The sequence below is a fragment of the Taudactylus pleione genome, unplaced genomic scaffold, assembly GCF_031769625.1.
Source record: "Taudactylus pleione unplaced genomic scaffold, aTauple2 ptg000066l, whole genome shotgun sequence".
NCBI classification, from domain to species: Eukaryota; Metazoa; Chordata; class Amphibia; order Anura; family Myobatrachidae; genus Taudactylus; species Taudactylus pleione.
This window is the reverse complement of record NW_028284468.1, coordinates 3,033,778-3,054,398: the sequence shown is the minus strand read 5'-3', so window position 1 is coordinate 3,054,398 and position 20,621 is coordinate 3,033,778. Positions and strand designations below refer to the sequence as shown.

At 44.0% G+C, this 20,621-nt stretch overlaps 1 protein-coding gene across 3 annotated transcripts in view; it reads left to right on the top strand.

The window, feature by feature from the left end:
* Positions 1-1,926: 1,926 nt before the first annotated feature.
* Positions 1,927-20,621, top strand: part of PIK3CB (phosphatidylinositol-4,5-bisphosphate 3-kinase catalytic subunit beta) — a 211,350-nt gene continuing 192,655 nt past the window's right edge. Inside the window, exons 1-2 of one of the 3 annotated variants that reach the window (XM_088466472.1) lie at positions 1,927-2,039; positions 3,571-3,611. The gene's annotated coding sequence lies outside the window, so the exon portion shown is untranslated. The other 2 variants (XM_088466471.1, XM_088466477.1) reach the window with 2 other exon arrangements.

The window sequence follows — 20,621 nt, the reverse complement described above, 5'->3', positions numbered from 1 at the left end:
GCTGCCGCCCATACCCCGGCGTCCGTTCCTCGGCACTATGGGAGTGACGTCATGACATCACTCCCATAGTGCTCTGCGGGACCCGGACGACAGAGCTCACTCCTGAGCTCAGTCCCCGACGTCCGCTCCTCGACACTATGGGAGGTGCCAGCGGTGTCTTTAGTGCAGGTTTGCTGGCTGTGTCGGCAGTGCGGGGGTTGCTGGCGGTGTCCTCAGTACATGGAATGGCAGTGCTGCGGTGCTGGCAGTGTTCTCAGTGAAGGGTACCGGTGGTGTCGGCAAAGCGGGGGTACCAGCAGTGTCCTCAGTGCAGGTTTGCTGACTGTGTCGGCAGTGCAGGGGTGTTCTCAATGCAGGGTGCCAGCGGTGTCGGCAGAGTGGGGGTGCCAGCGGTGTACTCAGTGCATGTGTGCTGACAGTGTCGGCAGTGCAGGGGTGCTGGTGGTATCCTCAGTGTGGGAGTGCCGGCAGTTTGGGGGTTGCTGACGGTGTCCTCAGTACTTGGGGCAGGGGTGCCGGCAGCGGGGGATGCTGCCAGTGGGGGTGTCGGCAGTGGGGGGTGCCTGCGGTGTCAGGCTTCTGTGTGCATTTTCAATGGGCTTAACGCTGATTGGCTGAAAGCCGTGACAGACGGCTCTCTCAGCCAATCAGCGATAAGCCCGCTCAATACAAAACCTCGCCAGGTTTTGCCTCGGGTGAGGGATCTGGGGCAGGCAGGGAGATCCGAGCTTAGCTCGGATCGCCCCGGATCCCCGAAATCTCTGAGATCCGAACCCGCTCATCTCTAGTTATAATCGCTTTAGCAAAAAGTCACATACGCGACTATGACAAGAAACACTTAAGCAGCAGCGTGCGATTCTGAGTCAACTCATTCATGTGTTGCAGCACTGATTACATTCACCTGGAAATTGCATACAAACTATGGCAACTTTGCCAGGCGACCCAGGGGTACATGTGGGGTGGCATATAGCACACCGCACGGACTAGGGGGCACATTTATCAAAGTGAATTTGAGGTAAATTTCCCGAAAACACGTTTTCGGGGGTTTACCTCAAATACTTAGTATCCCCCGGATGTATGAAGGAGGGACCACAGCAGCTATCTCCGATACCTGCTGCGATCCCTCCATTGCCGCCGGCAGCCGCATCCCCCATAGGTTTCTATGGAGGATGCGATGCTGCAAAATGTATCAATATCGGGAATGCTTCGCATTCCCGATATTGGCCCCAGCAGCTAACTTTATCTAAAGATAGCGTTAGCCGCTGTAGTCTATGTGGACTCACCACATATCAGCCGGAGGAGGGATCTGCAAGATCCCTCCGCCGGCAATGGGCGACGCTCATGTGCAGTCCACGGGACTGGGCATGCGCAGAAGCCCCGACCACCCTCCGGAGACATCGCAGGGACGGGCTCTTGTCGGAGCCCGTCTCCCTGCATGTCCCGGATAATACATCCGGCAGATAGGATTGCATTTTGCAATGCGATCAGGGGCGGTACTGCATGCCCTGATCGCATTGCAAAATGCGATCATTAATAAATGGGCCCCTAGGAGGCAGCGTGTCGGGTGTGCCGCGGAGTACAGCAGGGCCGGCTGAGTGTATTAGGGGCATATTTACTAAGCCTTGGGTGGAGATCAGGTGAACAGAGATAAAGTACCAGCCAATCAGCTCTTAACCACCATGGCACAGGCTGTTTGAAAAATGACAGGAGCTGGTTGATTAGTACTTTATCTCCGTCCACTTTATCTCCATCCAAGGCTTAGTAAATAGACCCCTTGCTGAGAGGCTGCCGCTGCCAGCAGGACACACGGTGACCACCGCAGGAAGAGGGAAAATGCTGGTGCCAGGACCGAAGACGGGCTGCGGACAGTAAAGAGGTTAAAAGCTGGAGGAGGAGTCGCGGGATCGCGCGTTGTGAGAGGGACGGGCGGGAGCGCGCTGGCCGGCGTGTAGACAGAAAGCAGCTGAGCGCGCCGGCCCGGGAGCGCGCATACAATCACTTCTGCTGTTCCGCTGTTGCTGCTCTCTCCACAGACCCCGGTAAGTGACCGGTGTCCGGCACCGGTGTGTGCGCGCGCTGCGTGTCAGTGCTACGGCTCTCTTGTTGTCTGTGAGTACCTGGATGCAGAGGAATGTATACAGCATAGGACTTGTGTTATGCAATCTCTGTACTATATGTATTACACGCCTGTGCTTGTGTATGCTATCTCTAGAGCTGCTCTGCCATCCTGCGTATATATAGGTGTGTGTTTGTACATACATGCCTGTAATTCCTAGGGCCAGTGCCAGCTTGCACAGGTTGCTCTCCTTCTGTCCCTGTCGTGCCAGCTTTATCGCATGCATGTAGTTGCTGGGCACTGAAATGTGCCAAGTACTGAGGAGCAGTATGGAAATTAATGGAAGTGTCTAGACCTATGCAGATAACAGTTACATAACCACATGTAGTACCCCAAGGTCCAGCAAAGCAGTATGTGACTGGCATCGCTGTGCCCACAGTGTAACATACATTTTTGGCAACAATGCCCTATTCTGTGACCATAATGATTGGCATGAACCTGGCTTCATGTATGTGTGCGTATAGAGAGACTGCCCGAGGATGTTTAGTCGTCCTCTGGTTCAACAGCTCTTCTGGGATTTGTAGTTGCATGACAGTTGTTGTGGAGGGTCATGCAATGTCTGTATGTATTGCATAGATAAGTTGTATGGATCCCTACTGGTTCAATGCAATATAAGTGTCAGATCTGACTGTGGGTGTGGGACATTGCACGATAATGTTACGCAGGTTATCCGGACAGGAAAACCTTGTTTGTTTTTTCTTGCATCCAATAGAGGTTTTCCTCCCATATTAACTTGATATGTGTACAGCCGGTCATCACGCCAGGAACCTTGAGGATAATGAATTTGCTCCCGAATTGTGTGTGTTTGCTTTTTGTCTTTTTATCTAGATTTAATTCTGACACACCTTGAATGCATTGGTGGGCTAGCTTACACACCGTGCTTTGCATTCCTTTTAGTTTTTAATACCCTTCAGCTATTGACTCTTGTGTGCATATGTGGAAGACTATACTTCTTGATTGGAGATTGAGAACGGTGGTAGTGATTGCATTTTTGCCTTTTTTTTTTTTTGTGCCCATAGTAATACTGTTCTGCTGCGGTCTTACATCACCAGAAATGCAACATTGGAGCCTCTTTCATAACATACAGCTAGCAGATAAAAGACAAATTATCATAATTCTGATTAACATATATGCCCACACATTGCAATGTTTGCATTTCACTTTATGTAAATACTTAATTCGGTGATGATTGGCAAGGAAAAAGTAACTGTACATTTAATAGTAGGAATCTTAGAAGGGGATTCAATTCTTGTCAACGTGCGGTAGTGATGTCTGTCTATGCACATTCCCAAGAATCATGGTAACCAAATATCACTAATCCTCTTGCGCACCTCTAGTGGGTGCAAGGGAAAATGACTGATGTTGGTGTCTGCGATGTGCAGGTGTTTCAACAGCACTGAATAACCTCAATAATTGATACCCCCCCCCCCCCCCCCTCCTCCCCTCCTCCTTAGAATGAACACTTTTTCCTACATTGGAGAATCTCATTAGACTGGTAAGTGGGTACAGTACATATTGGAATTTCTGTCCTTTCTTACAATCGTATCCAAGCAACCTGTTTAAGACAGACTACACTTGAAGAAGTAATTATCTTATAGAACCCAATTTTCTGTCTATTTCCACTGTATTTTTGATGTATGTTAATTTTCCTAACAATTTTCCTAGGAGTGAGAGTCCGCTTTATTGTCATGGAGATTTTCCCACATGGATTAAATTGTATCGCTACATTTTCCGTCACTAAATAATAAACGTTGTCACTCAGGATGAGGTGGTGTTACAACGTGTTTATCATCTTGCTGTCTTCCTTTACTCACTCACTGCAGTCATACTTCCTCCTCACACTTCTTCTTTTCAATGAGAGTAATTTTGGTTTAGGGGAGGGACCTCCCAGGCAAAGGGAGCAATGCTTGATTTTTAGTACAAAATCTAAGTTTCATACATTAGTATGTTGTCTAACTATAAATTTGTATAATTACACCCTGGCACTAAGCTGTCCACATACCCATTTACCGATAAATGTGGATTGTGGGCAGATGCCATATCTGAACATTTATTAGCCTGGATTTACCAGGTCTTCATCCAGACCTGAAGCGCTTGCGTGTGATGGGGAGGTGCGTTTCCCCTTTTGTCCAGTGTCACTGCAGGAAAAATTCAGTAACAAATTTTAAGCTTGAAAAAGGCACTTGCTGTCACTGCTGCATGGCAACACATGGGACACCATCTGGAAGGGTGTCATCAGGGTATTTCACAGCAGAGCAAGTACTCCTATCCCGCTGTTCAAACAGTTTTTAAGCCGGGTACATACTACCCGACCAGCCAATCCGACGCCTGATGGTCTGATGGAACGATCTATGTAGGACGGTCGGTACACACTGCACGATCCAGTGTCTGCCTGCCTGATACATCGTTCACCTGCACCATTCACCTTCCTGGCGTCTGTAGCTGGGTTGCTCCATCGGTCGTGCATGCACAGCTGACAGAACGACTCCGATGTCGCTGCGCGGGAGTGCGCATAGTGCATACACACTAGACGTTCTGGACAATATTTCGGTCCAATTCGCCATATCGTCCGAGAAATCGTCTAGTGCAGTGGTTCCCAAATCTTTTCGAATCACGGCGCTCTAGAGTTTTGGCATGTTTTCCATGGCACCCCTGGGCCAAAAGTGTCTTATTGAGGAATTCAGCAAAATTAAAATGAAGTATATTGTGCTTATATGTCACCGTTATGTTAAGTAATGTGGTGGTTGACGGCTGCTCTTCTTTTTGACCACATATTTTTGATTGGCAGCCAATGGAACTGGTATTGCCTGATGACCATGACTAAAAATCTTTTTATTTGGTATTGAACCACCAACCGGAGGCATCCTGCGAGTGTCTTGAGGCACCCAGGGTGCCACCGCACCCAGTTTGGGAACCACTGGTCTAGTGTGTACCCAGCATTATGTTCATGCTTGCAAGATTCCTACTTTACATGTTATTTGATATAATTGTTACTCAATTGCCACACATGCTAGGCCATAATCATGCCCATGTTTTGCTGTTAGTTGGAAAGTTAAGATTAAACTCTCATTAATAAGAAAAATAATATAGTTATCCTTTATTTATAATGAATCATCATATTATGTAATGATGTGTATTAGGAGGTCATGATGCAAACCTATACAATGACATGAAAAAGAAGGTACATATAAGAGATTTGGGGAACATTTGATACATAAGGGAGTGGAATAGCAACTCTAGCGGATGGTGGGCAAACTGTGTAGCTACTGTAAGTCACGAGTGTTATTAGCCACTAATATTAAAGCAGCGTCTGACTTTTTTTGTACGGCTTCCATTGATGTGGTACAGTTGGAATGAGGATAAACAGTGGAATGCTGAGGCATAACCCTGAAAGTTGTGGCAGAAGCTGCTGCCACAAAGGCGGCATCGGAGACCACCATAGGCCGTGCTTGGCCCTCCATTTTCGTTCTGTTCATCATAGAGCAGTGGTTCTCAAACTCGGTCCTCAGGACCCCACACAGTTCAGGTTTTGCAGGTCACCCAGCAGGCACACAGGTGTAATTATTACTCACTGACACATTTTAAAAGGTCCACAGGTTGAGCTAATTATTTCACTTGATTTAGTGTGGAGACATGGAAAACATGCACTGTTTGGGGTCCTGAGGACCGAGTTTGAGAACCTGTGTCATAGAGGATACACAGTGCAGGTTGGGGCTCTGCCATTTCAACTTTGGGATATCATCGGGCTTGGGAGACTTATAACAGGTCAGACTATCTTTCACCTGCCACCACAATCTGTTAAGTCAGTGATCCTTCTGCTTATAGGGCCTGATTCAGAGCTGTGATAATCTGCTAATGCCTGCATCTTGTCTAAATAGACGTCACTTGTCTGCTTCTCTGATCCGCTGCTGTGTCCACAGAAGTATTATAAATGTATTAATTTATGCTATGAAATAAATATATTTGTTCCTTCGATTTCATGTCCTTTTACTGTGTTTATTTGTGTCATGATCCCCACAATGTACAGTGCTACATTTTATGTAGTTTTGTGTTTTTTACAATCTAATCCTCCAGACACGCCTGCTTAGGGGCACACTGACACTTTTCAGCAACTAGCAACAAACAATGATGGGCTCATCTCAGCAGGTACTGCCTCCATGCACCATGACTCCATGGTATAGTACATCTCTGGAGATGCGAAAACACTGTCTTGAGCAGGTTGTTATTTCAGGGGGGCGGGGCAAATGCACATTTAACTGTGTTCTTCATGTGGCGTAGGACTGATCCTACATACATGTACTGAAGAGTATAGATTTACTGGGTTTTAGATTGTGTTGCCTAAGGTCATCCAATATTTGTGTATGGCTTACATTTATTAGCATATTAAACATATACATTTTTATTTTAGATGTGTATTAGTTCATGTTAACTACCATGGCGTTTGCTCAACTAACTTTCTACAGTGAAGTGCCATAAGTCATGGGATAGAAGCCTAGTATTGTGTAGGACCCCCTCTAGCCCGACGAAGTGCAGTAACTGGATGTGGCATCGATTTACAAGTGGACGGAAGACCTCTGGAGAGATGTTGACCCAAGCCATCTGGATACCTAGGGTAGGTGCAGAATCTTGGGTGCGTATGAACCTCTCCACCACGTCCCATAAATGCTCAATTGAGTTCATGTCGGGGAGAAGTGGTAGGCAACGCCATTAGCCGGAACTCTCAAGAATGCTCCTCAAACCAATTCTGGACATCTTGGAACCAATGACCTGGTGCATTATCCTACTGGAATATTCCACCGTTGTGCGGGCTGCAAATGGTCATCAAGCAATGCAACGTATCGGTTACAATGATGTGTTAATTGCCACGTGAACACACACCATACCATTATGGAACCACCACCAACCTGCCTGGTGCCTTGTTGACTACTGGAATCCATGGGCTCATGGGGTCTGTGCCACACCCAAACCCTACCATAGGCCCAAAACAACTGGTACCGTGACTCATCGGACCACACCACATATTGCCAGTCCTCCAGGGTCCAATTAGTAATGTCACGAGCACAGGTGAGGTGCTGTGTCCGGTATTGTAGTGTTAAAAGGTATAACCTGGTGGGTCTTCTGCTCCCATATCCCATGGAAGCTAAAAAATGCTGCACTGATCTGCTGGATATGTGTCTGGTACCTCCTGCATTGAATGTGGATGTGATTTGAGCCAGTGTCTCTTGTCTGTTACCATTGACAATTCTGGCCAGACACCGCTGGTCATGATCATTAGGTACCCGTGGTCGGCCACTGCGCTGTCCACGGTGGGTGGTAATGCCTTCCATGAAGTATTCCTGGTACACACGAGACACTGTAGATCGAGGAATGTCTGCACCACTTCGGAAATGGAATGTCCCATTCCTCGGGCACCCACTATCATGCTCCGTTAGAACTCTGATAATTCAAACTCGTCATATGACAACTGGTACAGGTCTGGGCATTTCCAAGACCCCACAGTACGGTGACGTCACCTACCATTACATCTACATACTGCTATCCCATGACTTTTGCCACTTCAGTGTATACATTACTATAGATATCTCTCTGGCGAATTAAAAAAAAGTACATACGTATTTGACTTCTATATGTTCTCCCTTATGGGTCTATTATCAAATAATGATGTCCTTAAGATATTCGGAAATGGCTGTTTCCACATGTTTTAGACCAAAAAAAGTTTTACACTGTGATGTATAAAAGCTGTAAAGCAGGAGCTCTCCTGTTTTGCGAGTGACAGCACTTACAGCCGACATCCCCAGATGGCATTAGCCTGGTGTTGCCTACGGGGGAAGCACATTAGAGATCCCCTATCTTGTGATCTCGATGCCCATCACACCTTTTTTTCCTATCAACTTACAAACCCAGAAGAAAAGTGATGGTTATCACTTTACTACTGACTCATCCCCTGGACAAGCTCTTATCTGAGCCTATTCCCGGCAACTGCAGATTGATACATGGCCCCGAAAAAATATTCCTTATTGCCGCTATATGCAAAAATGGTGTAGTCTGTCAGAAAACAGCAGAATTGCACACAGGTCTACACAGCCTACAGTTCTGTTGACAAAGCCCTCTCTAAACTTAGGCCGGTTACACATCAGAACGACGTGTATCCCAGCCGACCTGACACCCGGCTGTACGCACGGTCATACACCAGATCATGCAGTGTGATCTACCCTTCCATCCCACATTCACTTGTGTGCCGTTGAGTGTACACGCTGAGCCATATGGACAATATATCGTTTCGATCCGCGATGGAGCGATATATATCGTCCAGTACATCGCCTTATGTGTACTCGCCCTTGGCCAACATATGAGAGCCGCATTACCATCCAGTTACGCACCTTCAGGTGCAAGTGGAGATGTGAATGAGCTTTATATGACTGCATGACCAGTAGTTGTGTACACTCAGCTCTGGAGCATGTGTAGTACGAGTACATACAAAATGCAAAACTGACTTGCGTTCAACCCTTCTTTAGGCCCGTCTTGCTGTAATACATTTACAGTTGAATACAATTTGACCTTTTTACTGAATTGGTCCAGGTGCTGAAATACATGTTATTACATAGTACATAGACCGCTTTAGTGATGCACAAAGTTACACAGTGATCCCTATGCTAGCTGCAGCAGGCCTCACTGTGCATTCCATTGGGAACACTGTGCAGCATAATGCCTGTGTGAACAAGCCCTAAAAAATGTAGTTTGCTTCTAATTTATTAATTTGCTCCCAGTTTATTTACGCTCAGCATTTTTTCCTTTTGAGTTACCAGTGAACAAATGAGTTTAGTTTACAATGTGGCCATTGAACAAGTGTTAACTGCATTTTTACAATTATGAGTGATCATGTGGTTCAGTTGCTTGTTATGTCAGACAGAACAATTTCAAAAGTGCCGGCCAAGTTGTTATCCCTATAGAAGTGGAAGTTCTCTGGCAGGAAGCCTCACACCTACTTTTCAATTCTTTCCTTTCTATTTCTTTAGTTTCACATGGTTTGTTCAGGATGTCTACAATCAAAATGTCAACATTCACAATGGCAGACAGTGTCAACAGAAGATTAATGTTGGTTAAGAAATTAATAGGAAAATGCATTGTCAACATGCCAACTGTCGACATGTTCACATTCTGAATGTCAACTTTTTATTCCACACCCCTGCCCACCAAAAGCTGTTCAGTAGAGTCCTTAGTGTGTTGTATACAGCCACCGTCTTCATTACTCATCCCCACGCCCGTCCCTATTGCTCGTCCGTAACACCTTCATCAGCAATGTTTTCCTGCAGGAAGCCGATCCCACACAGCATTCCTTGTGTTAGAGTATGGGTGAGCGGGATGTTTCTATAGATTGCAAAGCAGTGTTAAATAGTGAAAATCATTCTGTAAGCTAGACCTATTCTGACAACTACCTAATGAAATATAGATTGAAAAGCATACCTTCCTGCAAAAAGTACACAGCACCCAAATCCCAATACATAAGAAGTGAACTTCAACTTCCCCATAGGTCTCTAAGACGTATTGCTAAAAGTGTGTGTGTGTGTGTGTGTGTGTGTGTGTGTGTGTGTATGTATGTATGTATGTATGTATGTATGTATGTATGTATATTTTTAAATATAACTTTTGGCCAATAAAGTATTTCTTAAATTTTATATAACCTCAGAGTGTCAATTTAACAAGGGGTTCCACTTCTCCAGTTCTATCAATAAAATGTGACCCATGCAGCATTATGTGGGGCTCTGAATATCTCTGCAAGAGGTGGAACATCCAGTTGAGTACAACTGTGAGCGGTCTACCACCAGCATACGCTTGGTTCCATGTGAGGCTGACAGAGGATGCTTGTAATTGTAGTTCAGCACCTGTAAAAGAGCTGCAATTTGTGATTTTCTGTAGTTATATTTTTGTAATTAACGTTCCATTCCCCCGTCCCTCCATTAATAGTCCCATCCTGTTTTAAGCTGTATTACTGTGGCTACATAACAACTGGCATAACACTGGCACAACTCGCATGAATTATATTACATGCCGCTGGCTTACATTCTCGTCCCGCATTCATGTACAAGGCCGAACTTCTGAACAGTTGAAATACATGGTGGTGATGCCTTGTTTGCATTGCTGTTGCACTGTATTCCGTTTTTATTTCTTATATATATATTTATAAAAAAAACTGCACATTGCTGCATCTCAGGGACTTTCTGATTTGTTATAGCTTGTTAGTAACTCAGCCTCGGTCCTTGTGTGCAGCTGGCAAGTAAGAATATAGAGAGGATGATAATCCATGAATTGAATCGAATGGGTTTAGCAGCAGGGTAGCAAATATTGACACTGTTGAGACTTCCTGACTGTTGCAATACCTACAAGAGAATTGTGCTCACTGGCAGGAAGAGCGTGAGGGCAGTTGGCAAACACTACCGATGACAACATAGTATAATAGGTGGGGGATTTCTTGGTGCAATCATTGCTGAAGTGTAATTAAAGCTTGTTTGCAAAGAAGTGGTTAAGTGTTGATATTTTACCTGGAGCAACCATCCTACAGCAAAGTGATGTTATCTGGGAAGATTGTGAAAAGCTACAAATTCCTCACATTCCAGCTTCCTTTGCCAGGTCTCCTCCGCTCTGTGCCCAGATCAGTGCACAGCAGTCTGGAATAACAACGCTGGTACTGTTTATTTGCAGTGCATTAGCAATAAACGAAGGATGGCATTTTTTTAGTAGGCCTAAAAATGCCACAGTCATGAGTTGTATCGCTGTATCGTAGCTGTGTCCAACATGATGTGCATTACTTACCCATTCACCAACCATATTCACACCTAAAGAACGCCTCCTCCGCATTGCAACAAATTTACACATGTACGCCATAGTTTCCCCCTTACACTCGCATTTAATATTGCTTGATATTTTTTTTTTATCTTAGAGTATATGTACTCCTATTTAACTAGTTTGCCCTTAGAGGATATTTGTATTCATAAAGCTGTTAAAGAATTTTTTATTTTTTTTTGTTTCTTTTAAGTAAAAAAAAAAGAATCCTTGGTACATTTACTCCAGAATATATGTAAAAATATGATACTAAGGGCTCTATTTATTAACATTATTTTTACTAAAATAAAGTGAAAAAGGGTGTTTTCACATTATTTTAGTTTCACCTGTAGTTATTACAGGGCAATTGGAGTAGAATTAGTAAAACTCTACTCCAACCCCTAGGTATCACTTATTTTTAGTAAAGCAGATCGCATTTCTCATAATTGTAATGGGAAATGTGATCCGACCAGAGTTACTAAAAATAAATTGTAAAAAAATACCGGGTGAAGCTCTGTGATAATAACGCCACCTGGAGGTGGCGTTATCCAGGGTCTCCCCCGGTTACCGGACTCCCGCTCCGCTCTGACGGGCAGAGCAGAGGCAGGAGCCGGTACCAGTAATCAGCTATGTGGTCTAAACAGACCGCAAGCTGATTGCTGTAAAAAAGAAAAAAAAAATTGAAACATATTTTTTTTTTTACTTACCTGAATCCAGGGACCGGTGATCGGGCCTCCGGTGATGGCTCCTCTCCGGTCAGCTGGTCTCCCACAGTGCACTGCGGCCCAGTCATCAGGTGATCGGGCCCCAGTGCAGTATGGGAGATCACCTGATCGGGAAGCCCGGAGAAGATCACCGGAGGGCAGGAGGATGCAGGTAAGTGTAATGAAGGGAGGGGGGGGTTGCGGGGGTCCACGATCGCAGGGGGCGGGGCTTAGCATCGTGGGGGGTAGCAGCGACGGTTGGTCGGCGCATGCGCGGGCTCTTAGTCGCGGTATTTTTTCTGAAAATACAGCGACTAGAGTGCAGATGGGATCCGCAGGGACAGAGGTTTATCGCAAGCTCTGTCCCTGCAAGGGATTTATAGTAAATCCCTGTGATATTGCCTGAATTCGCAATGCGAATTCACTCGGTAATATCACACTACAATCCGCATTCAATATGCGGATTGTAGTAAATAGAGCCCTAAACCTATATACAGTACACTAGGGAATACTGGCAGTAACTGCCTTAGTTATGGAGGATATCATTTATATTAGGTACTGAGGATATGACACCTATGTACAAAGTACTACTAAAGACCATCGCCGGAATCCAGATGTGGTATGAGATGCCGACTTCTAAATCCCAACGCCCGGCTTCCCGAATAATGGTAAGTATATGGTTTTAAGTTGCGTGGGGGGGGGTTAGGTTTAGGCACTAAGAGGGGAGGGTTAGGTTTAGGCACTAAGGGGGGAGGGTTAGGTTTAGGCACTAATGGGGCGGGTTAGGGGGGAGGGGGGAGGGGCGGCATGATGACGTCCGCCCCCCAAAGAGTAGTATTGTGGCAAATGTCATGTCAAAAGCAATCGGTGTATCAGTTGATCTTGTTATACATAGTTTAAGATCTTTGAACTGTGCGCTCTGGGCAACCTGTAAGGGTTCCACCACGTTGTCGGTGATTGAGGTCCCTGCAAGACACGCTGATATATGTGGCTGCAAATAACTGTCACATTTTCCAGATTACCCACAGGTGCACAGAGAGAGAGAGTTCAGTAACTGACGCATTTTCCTGAGCACAATGGTGATGCATTGTATATGGTGGGCAAACGTGTTGCCACATAACTCCGAAACGAAGCAACCAATTACAACACCGATATTTTTCTGCAAATCTACTGACCAAGGGCCTGAATCAGCACAGCACTTAATTGCAAAGCTGCACGCAAGCAGCTTTGCAATTCCGTCCTTGCAATTATTGTAATGCAGTAGGAGGAGTCATGCCTCCTGTATGAATTACTCATCCGAGCTGTGTCCAAGGATGCAGCATTGAATAATCTGCGATAATATCGGCCGGCTGAATGACCCATGGGGTCGCGCAAGCCGGCCGCCACAAATAAATCAAATAGGCCAGAAAAACTCAATCAGCCGATGGAGATCCTGGCCTCTTCACTCACCCACCCCCAAACGGTGGTGACATGCCTCCATTTTGGGAAACGGAGGCCAATGCCGCCACCCCCTACCCACCCACAGACTGAAGCAAACTGTCGATCACTGCTGCATAAGGCCCCAAGACCTTTAATTTGGTATATGATGTGCCCTGCTCTGACAACGGCAACATAGAAATGTCACTTGTAAAAGTTGTCCTTCTGCTATTAATATATTGATGTATATTGTAGTTGGTGGCACTTTGTGGGTGTCGCAGGCTGCTTTCTGATTTTCTATTTTTTTTTTTTTGCTGTTTCCTATTTATACTATATATAGTCACTCCAGGTCTCTTAGAATACAAACTACTGAAATGGGTTGTTGATATCTGTATACATCATCTGATGTGTGAGCAACACATTTCCTATGCTGACAGCAATGCTTTCTGATATTTTGAACACCTTATAAGAGATCTCTCTGCTCCTTAAATTATTTGAGTTGAGCATGCTCAGTTGCCACAGGCTCCTCCTGCTATAAATATTAGCAGCACAATTTATCCTGCATATACATACTGCAACCTGTCTAAAAAAAACACAACACATGGTCCAATATCCATACCTAGTGGTGGTCTGCAGGATCGATTTCAAATTCAGTCACACACTTGGGTGGCCGATTTAGACAGATGAAAGCACTCAGCTGCCAGCTGTCAAGCAAATGGGTGACATTGGGGGCTTGTTATACAGACAGATGACAATAGTGGTTATCTGTGACTAAAGTTACAATCCTGGCTAAAAAGGATTAATGTGTTGTTTTTTTTTTGTTGTTGTTTTTTTCTTAAACAGTTTATTCATTGGCATTGTCCTTCTTTTGGAGCCAGTAGTGGTACTGGCCAATTTGTGGATAGTTTGTGTGTGTGGCCAACATTACAGGTCACTGCATTCCAATAAAATACTGGAAAACACCTATAATTTCTGTAGTTAGGCCTACTATTTCTTGTTGCTATAAAATGACATAACTAAATATTTAACAGGTTTTTATCTCCTTTGATAGGATAACGCCCTCTGAAAATAAAAAAAATAAATATATTTTTGTATGTTCAATAATATGACTAGAAGGCTAAACATTGATGTACTGTATTGCTCCCCTGATTCTTTGTTCTGGCTGGTACCCTACTGGCTGTAGTGGTCTATGCGGGAGATAATTTCTCCTGCTTGGGATGGCTGTTTAGGAGATTAGTATATTTCTGTTATTCTGTTTACTAGTAAAATGGACTTGGCATGTTCTTGGTCACTTCAGCCCACACTTATCCAGTCCCCTCCCTGCAATACTTACCGCAGACCCGGATTAAAACTGGTGGAGGCATAGAGGGTTTCTAAGGGGGCCTCCCAGATTATGATAGCGCATTCCTGCCTTGCAGCTGTAAGCAATCAGCTGTAGAAACTGAAAAAGGACAGGGAGGGTGGAGTCCGAGCAGGGGGGGAGGGGCAGTGCTACAGGGCACTGTACAATCAGTGCCTGCAGCTTGGGAGAGAGGAGGGGACAGCCGCCGGGGAGGGGGGGGGGGGGTTGGGTTTAGGGCTCCCCGGGGGGACTTAGGGTTAGGCATCCCCCCGGGAGGTTAGGGTTAGGCTAGGGGGAGGGAAGGTTAGGGTTAGGCACCCCCGGGGGTGACCTAGTGTTAGGCACCCCCCCGGGGGACTTAGATTTAGGCGTCGGGGAAGGGGGGAATTAGGCACTGGGTGAAGGTTAGGGTTAGGCACCCCTAAGGAGGGTTAGGGGGGTTAAGTTAGGTTAGTTGATGCTTATCTGGGGACGATCGGGATTTTCAGCCATGTCGGCCTGCCGCTGTCGGGATTTGCAAATTTGTATGTATTCCATAGTGTGTGTGTGTGTATGTAGTCTTCCTTCTAGCACCCTGCACCTGTCAAAACATGTGCATTTCCTCATTCCTTCCTGGGGTGTCGCTCTGGTGCTTCTTGCACACTCAGCTGATGCAGTACACTTCTGATATACAGACCAGAGTGTGCTAGAAGCACCAGAGCAGATAGTGACAACCCAGGCTAGAAAGAGGAACTGCACATGTTTTGACAGGTGCACGGTGTTAGAATGAAGTATAGTTAGAGATATATATACCTCTATCTCTGAGACCGTGTATATGTGTGACTGTCTGTATGTACGTACGTACGTATGTATGCATACCTACCAACCAACCATCACAATTTTGGCTGGACAGTCCTGTTTTTTTGGGTACAGTCCCACCTGTGGGCTGGAGGGAAAGGTAGGGAGGGACACTATCGCATGCTGTAAGCGTTAAGATGGGAAGAGATGTGCAGGTGTGATGTGACCACTCCCCCTTTCATCTGTGCACTTAACACTTGCCAATGTGGAACCGATACCTATCTCCCAAATGTTGCTCTTTAGGGCCCCTAGTCTTCAGTGCCACGGGACCCTCAAAACCTTAAGCTCTGTCCCGTCTCCGTTGCCAGCAGTCTGAACTGTTGGGTTGGGTGGGGGAACTCCTATTGTGCGTGTTGGAGACATGACAGCCATGCTGCATAATTATATAGATCCTACCTATCTTCAACTTCACTGTATATTTTTTAGGTTTAGTATGTGTTAAGTTTTTTAGGTCCACAACAGCCTTTCAGTCGTGTGTGTGTGTGTTGCTGGATTGATGTTAAATGAATAATTGTTTAAAGTTTCTGCATGATGTATTGAAAATAACAAGCTGTCATGAATTGTTAAGGTGCATACACACGGGACGATCGTCAACGATAACTATATCATTGAACAATCTCTCGAGTGTGCTGGATGAACGAATCGCGGGCCCTGTAGTAACCTAATCTATATCGACCAGGTTGGCCTGCATGCACGGGTGATGGACGATATCGTTATCGTCCATACGTGCCCGCGCATCGCAAGTCATTGGTGGGTTGGATGCACTGAAAAATGCACAATTTGAACGATAACCATATGATCGTTATCGACCATATCGTGCATTTAATCGTACCGTGTGTACGCACCTTTACAATTGTCCATTCTGTGTTCTAGCAGCTGAAAATACAGCCTGGTCTTTAAATAGTCTCTAGTTAAACCTTTGTGCACACTGGCACCTGCTTCTGCCACCTCCAAAAAAAACACATTGACCTAGTGACAGTGCATTATGTGTATCTGTCTGCTTGTCACACTTTCTGTGTCTGGAACACAGATTGTATATGATCTGAAAATTGTCATGCGACCGTTGGATCAAAGGTGATATTTTACTGGCTAAGTAGCAAAGTAGGACATCAAGAGCACTTTAGTATCTCCTCCCAGCCTGACTGAAGTGTTTGTATATGTGTGCGTTGACCCAGTATAGCAATAAAAGGATTTTTCTTCCTGCTTTAAAAGGGCAACTCTTAAAATATAATTTTTTTTTTGTCTTTGTTTTATCTTTCGTTTGGTGTACATTTCACAATACAAAAAAAAAATGTTTTAAATTATCATTTTTGATGCTTTGTTTGTATATTTTGTAGTACTTTCTAATGTTGCATGCGTGACTGTTGCTTTTTCTGCTCACCTAGGAGTTATGTTTGCAAATTGAAGGCTTTAATGCAATAGTGGCACTGTGGAAGGTCACTGTCAAATAAAATAAGTTGTTTTGAACATGGATTTTTAAACTGTGCATCTTCCAGTAGTACAGGTCACATAAAACCGGAAGAGTGCATACTTGCGTCTTTGTTACAATGGGAAAGCATTCGCCAATCCAAGTCGGGTTTATTTGCCTTCAGCAGGATTGATTGATTTGCTTGTGCAACAGTGATATAACTCCCTGAATTTGGCTCAATCTATTCCCAGATATTTAATAAGAACAGAGACTCTAGTTCCTCACAGTGCCTCTGACTGTGCGATCGGGTGATCTTGGACTTCATTGCCTCTTTGTCCATGCTGGAAAGCAAAGCCATGTCCGAGTGTGACCGCGCTTTCCTCCATACATTCTCTTCTCTTACTGGAGCTGACATCTTTTGAAGAAAGACCATTGTTTGAGTTAATTTGGATTCCCCATAATTATTCCCTTAACCATACATCTGAACTGTTTGATCTCATAATTCAGTGACTGTCTTTTTAAAACTTTGATGTGCATATAATCTTATCCATATTAAGAAGCGGAGATTATTGGAGCATGCTCTTAGCATGGAAAGAAAGTGGCCATTGCAAGTGTTATTTAGCCTATGTATGGCTCCTGCAGTTATTGAACATTTTTATAATTGCATTTGTAGAGACCATGGGGTAGATTTGTCAGACAGATTCTAGCTATCCTTTATCTAGTACATTCTGTAAAATGACAGCTAGAATCTAATTAGATGTTATGGCCAACACCTCCACTTGCCCTCTTAGGAAGATTTGATAGATCTCGTCCCATATATATTTTTGTTTACTAAGAACTAATTAAATTTATTTCTCCAGCTTAATCACCCATTTTCATGCGGAAAAAAACTCAGAAACCAGTGTCAGAAGTCTTAAAAAGCTTAAGACTTATTGTGCGTACGCAGAGAGCCCACTCATCAGAACCACTCAAACTGCAAAGTATAATCCCAACAAGCCTTTTATGTCCTACTTGTCTACTAGATAGAAACTTGCATGATTCGTTATACATCATGATCACACAGCAGCATTATTGGTTACCTCGTTTTCAATCGTAGAGTGAATTCATTTGTACTTTCACGCCTGATCTCTCACCTAAAGTGATGGGTAGACATTCAGTTGTTTGTGACAATGTGTAACTGGGTGCTCATTACTTATTGTGCATGTCGTGACCAAACACACCGGTTTAAGATGGGTAAAGCGACCAAACCCGTTTAAAGTACTGGGCACAATGTGTTTGGTCTCCCAAAAGCCTGACTTTTTGCCTATTTCTGCTCTCCACCTCAGGAGGTGCGATCAGAAATAACACTGCACAACAATGAAAATGTTTCCGATGTGAAAATAGTTACTTCTAATTGATTTCAGCATGCAAAGAATGAATATGACATTTAAAACTCTGTTAGCTCTGAGTTCTGAGATATAGCCCATTTATGACGATGTAGGGGTATTCCTAGTGAAGTGGGCAGAATGGAGAGAATCTTACCAGCAATCTGCGTTCCGCACAGAGGGGGCGGGGCCTAATGACCTAATTAAATGAATCAGTTATTTGTCCCCTCCCCTATTCAAATATATGCGATTCACTGGATTACCCACACAAGATAACTGTGGTGCACTGAGTGACAAGCATAGTGAGCGATTCCACCAAGACATATCAACAATGGAACAAAGATATCAGGGTAGGTGATCACTACTATTAGACAGTGACAAGAGATGCCCCAGAAGAGGAGTACAAGCGACAAGCAAAGAGAAAGCACCCCCATGAATAGGCCACTATAGTAGATAGTACTTTTTTATGTTATGTTTGTTTTGTATGCTGTATGTTTGTTTTGTATGCTGTATGTTTGTTTCATTTTGTGTTCTTATTTGTGATTGATTGAATTAAAACAACTGTTATTTATTTTCTATCAAGAAAATATCAGATTGTTTTAAAATATCTTTTCACTATGACTATATTACTAATGTACATACAGTATAGTGCAAGTAGGGCAGCTCATAAAATAGAGCTAGTAAAAACTGAAATCATTTTAGTTTTTCTTGACCTCAAATTAGTAATATATGACTATTTTTAGAAAGGAAACCGATTAAAAGTATGTATTTGTTGTACAGTGTAATGGGTTTTATAGCCTTTTGATAAAACCCCTGTGAGAGGGGAGAAAAGCGTCAAGGGAAAGTATTGGGATCTGCACTTGTTCCTGGACTGCACAGTGAATATCTATACAGCTGCGACACATCCTGTCTCACCCGTTTACAGCCTAGAACCAGCTGCAACATCCGGACCTCCTGTGGGTTACACTCATGGCGAGCGGCACTTTAGTTTGTGGAATCGGCTTCACCTCACTATTTTTGAATATTGCTGGAGGGGTACCACGCTGTGCCATTATTCACTCGCCCACCACAGGAGATACACTGTGGTCAAACCAGTGTTCATCGCTTTAATCGGCATTCTGGGATTTCTGGATGATTCTTGTTTTGGAAGATGGGGGAGCGGTGAGTCTCATGTGCATATGAGATGCTTTGTCGGCTTTTCCCCTGGAGATCGGGAAGTGACATTATCACCGTTTATATGTGGATTGTGACATTTCCAGATAGGAGTGCTCATAGGCTTTTCTGTTTTTATCAGCAGGATTTCAACCACTTGTGCGTATGTTATATTTGCTACAATTTTTTCAGCTGGGACTTAATATATATTATATATTCCTTTTTTCTCATCGGTGCACTGATGGATAATCCTATTTGCTGATTAGTTACATGTTGTATTTCTTTAATATAGGAACTGTAGTTCTATTTTAATGTGTATATTTTTGGTATTAATAAAAACTGATTGACAGTTCCGGAGTTTATATTTGTGTAATAAGTGGACACAAGTGCAGACATATATATATATTGTTACAGAAATAATGGGCGCCTGCTGCACTCGCACTCATTGGCAGAAACCATTGAATAGCTCTCGTCAGGTGCCCATTACTTACTGGCACCTGAAACAATTGATTCCCCCCCCCCCCCATAAATCCATGTCTAGGGAGAAAAGTGTCAGAGTATACTGTGCACGTGGCTGGAAGTTGAGTTGCACATACTAATACACAACAAAAGGCGAGTTTAGTGCACACTGCAGTGCCATAGGAACAGGTATACTGAGCATCTGTAGTGTGTCCCTGTGATTTGAATTCTGGCTAGCATATCTGAGCTGACTTTATTAACATTTACTTATACTGTATAGTGATGGCATATTTGGTTGCACTTTACAACTGGGAATAAAACAGAAATAGAACTATAAATAAGACTAGGTAATAACAGACAAAGGGGTCAATGCAATTAGGTGCAAGTTGTGAGGGGCGAGGTGCAAGTTGCTATGTGTTCTGAATTCGTGTAGCGAATTCATTTTGCCATTCAATTAGCAACTCACACTGAACCAGAGTGAATTCGCATTTTTCCATTTGCACCTCCCTGAGTGTGAGAGATGGAAAGGAACATTTTTATTTAAGGTTAATATGTCGGGACATTGTGCTGAACCCCTTCGACGCCCCTCTCCCATAATGACTAATTAGGCAATTGGAAGTTTCCAATTAGCTTAATTAGTCCAATAATGACATGTAATTTTTGGGGGGTAAAAAAAAAAATAATTGTCCTCCAAAATCAACTTTAGGCACCCCAAATTTAATAAATTTTTTTTTTAATTGAGTTTTTATTTTGAAAAATGATATATATAAAAAAAATTTTCATGCATTTCTCTCGCATCGCATTTGGCAGTCAATTCGCAAACCTCCGCTGCGAGTACCACGAATAAGCATTTTTAATTGGATTTGGATAGTCGAGTTTCATGAAACAAACTCGCAATTCGCACCTAATTGGATTGACCTCACAGTGGTAAGAGGGCCCTGCTCGCAAGCTTAAAGTCTGTAGGGAAATAGGCCTTTGAAACAAAAAGGATAAGTGCTACATA